This window comes from Galeopterus variegatus, unplaced genomic scaffold, assembly GCF_000696425.1.
Source record: "Galeopterus variegatus unplaced genomic scaffold, G_variegatus-3.0.2 Scaffold306, whole genome shotgun sequence".
NCBI classification, from domain to species: Eukaryota; Metazoa; Chordata; class Mammalia; order Dermoptera; family Cynocephalidae; genus Galeopterus; species Galeopterus variegatus.
The window spans coordinates 282,725-285,694 of record NW_007726417.1 but is presented as its reverse complement, the minus strand read 5'-3'; positions in this window follow the sequence as shown (position 1 = coordinate 285,694).

Below are 2,970 nucleotides of genomic sequence, written 5' to 3'. Positions count from 1 at the left end.
TGTTAGCTCACTGGGTGAGCGTGGTGCTAACAGCACCAAGCTAAGGGTTAAGATCCCCTTACCGGTCATCTTTAAAAAAGAAAAGAAAACAAGGAGAGAAGGAATCTGGAGAAAAAGGAAAAGCAGCGACAGCCAGTTTCATTCGCAAAAACGGAGTGTAGTGGGTAGATGACNAAGGAGAGAAGGAATCTGGAGAAAAAGGAAAAGCAGCGACAGCCAGTTTCATTCGCAAAAACGGAGTGTAGTGGGTAGATGACCTGAAGGACAATTAGGGTAAGAGCCTGAAGGAAGGGACTTCGTAGCGGACGGCTCTGTTCTGCTTCCTTCCAGGGTGACTCTGACCCTGCACAGGTCAAGGAGAGTGGAGTCCCCATGTATCCAAGTGGCTCTGCCGTTCTACTCAACCTCCCTTTGTGGCCTTCAGGACCTTGGGACTGTGTTGCCCCAATATTGTTAGAAACGTTTCCAGAGCTGGGCTGGCCAGTTAGCTCAGCTGGTTAGAGAGCAGCCTTACAACACCAAAGTCATGGCTTTGGATCCTCGTACTGGCCAGCCCCCCTCCCCTACCCAAAGTTTCCAGAACTACCTTAACCCAAGGGCAGGGAGCTGCAAGAGATTCCCTTGGTCCAATTTCTAGCCCCTTCCCCCCTACCCATTTGTCAGATAAGGAAACTGACTCTCACAGTTGGGTCATTTACCTACCTGAGACTAAAAAGCTACTAAAGGACAGAACACAGAGACCCAGGTTTGACTTTTCATCATCAGCTTCAGCTTTGCTCTGTCCCTTTGGTCTTTAGCTGGGTACTCCCTAACACCAGGCCCATGTCGTTAAACCAGGCTGCCTGGATTGGAATCCTGATCCTGTCACTTCCTAGCCATGGGACCTTGGGCAACTAACTCCCCTGTGCCTCAGTTTCCTTGTCTGTGAAATGGGGATGATAACAGCCTGTCTCATGGTGGTTGTGAGCTGCAGAGTAAAAGCTATGTAGGAGCTATTTTTATTAGTGTCTCAAGGAGCCTGATAATAGCTGACATCTCCTGAGTGTTATGATGTGGTATTATGTTCAGTGCTTTACATGCATTGTTCAGTTTAATCCTTTCAACAACCCTATGAGGGAGAAACTATTATCCTAACTTTACAAAGAAACTGAGGCACAGAGAATTTGCCCAAGTTCCCATAATTAGGAAGAGACAGAGCCAGGATTTCAATCCAGGAGCTGATTCCAGGATCATCACCCCTCAGGCTCTACTGCCTGGAAGGAAGGAAGTTCAGTTGAATGGGTATATGCAAGAAGTAGAGGAAAGAAGTTTGGAATCATTGTGTTCTAATGCTAGGACCAGCCTTCTCTAAGGCAGTCTGGGTTTTCCCTTAGAGTGAAATCACGTGGGGTGGGAGCCAGAGAAGTGGAAGCTGGGCTCAGGCTGTGACAGGCTCTGTGCCCTTGGGCAGGTTCTTGCTCTTGCAGAGGCTTCCTTTTCCCCATGTGAGAATCTGAGAATCCAGCTTGGCTTCTCAGGCCTCTTTCTGCTAGGACTTTTTGTTTGGACTTTTCAACTTATTTTGGTTGGTTAAGTCCCTTCTCTTCAGGAGATACAGGAATAAGCTGAGGCCTGATCAGACTTTCTGTAGGTAGTAGCTCAGGACTAGGACTTCTGGGACAGGATAAACCTAGGGTAGGTGTTCTATGTTGGGGTGTTGTATAAGCAAGGGCCAAGAGGCAGGTGTGAGTCTGGGCTTTCAGGCCTAGCTGGAGCTGAGGGTGGGTTTTGAGGGGTCTGAAGGTGTTGCCCAAATAGGGTGAGGAGGTATGTGCGAAGTTGGCGGTCTTCCAGGGTCAGATGTATGTGTCAGATGTGTGTTGGGGATGCCCCACATGCCAGCTGCAGAGGGCTTCCCATACCAGGCCAGCCTGTGCTCCAAGAGTTGCCATGTGCCAGTTGTGTGTGCGAGGCATGTGGTCACGTGTGCTGGGGGCTGCACGTGAGTGTGTCAGTGTCTCCTCCCCATCACGAGCATCGGGGGTGGTGGTGAGTCACAGGCGCAGCTTTCAGCACCAACTGTCATGTTTCTTCTCCCCAATTTCACCCTCCACCCAGCCGTGCACCACCCACCCCCACTCCAGGATCTGTGTCACTTCTCTCTTCCATCCCCCTACTCAACTCCCTCTGAGAGGCTGCAGAGCTTTCCCTGGGAGGGAGTCTCCCACCTCTGGTTCTGCCCTCCAGCTCCCTGCCCTTGTCTTATCCCCCTTTCCCACTGCTTCTCTGCTCTGGTGCCTAGAGAATGAGGGCCCTTTCTCCCTACCCACTCATCTCCATGGATCCCAAGGATTTCTCTATGCATTACGGAGAAGTCCCATACTCACCACACAGCCCCTCATTTCTGTGGGAGCTATTTCTATTTGGGGGGGCTTCTCTCTCATTTCCATGGGCCAGCTGCTCCTGCCTCAGTGGGCCTCTTGTGTCTATGAGCCACATCCTTGTCTCTGTGTGTCCCCTGATGTATGCAGGCCTTCCCCCTGTTTCCGTGGCGCTCTCCCTGCCTCTGTGGTATGCTTCCTTGTTCCCATGGACCACTCCCATATTAGAGTGCTTTCTGTTTCCATGGGCCTCTCCCTTGTGTCTCTGGCCTCTCCCCATCTTCACGGGGGCTGTCTGTGTCCATGAGCTTCCCCTGGTCTCTGAGGTCCTTTTGCTTTTCTGTGGGCTGCTCTCTTGTCCCTATGAGCCTTTCTTTCTATCCTTGAGCTTTTCCCTGTTCTTGTCCTTATGCGGTTTGTGGGCCTTGGCCCACCTCTCCGGGCCTTGATGGCTGTCTTTCTATTCTTTGCATTTTTCATGTCCGTAGCCCTCTCCCCCCATCTCCATGGCCTCCCCAGGTCTTCCCACCTCTCCTCTCTGTGGGCGCCTGGGCAGGGCGGTGGCATGGGGTGGTGGAGGGGGTGGCCGGGGGGTGGGCCCTCCATCCAG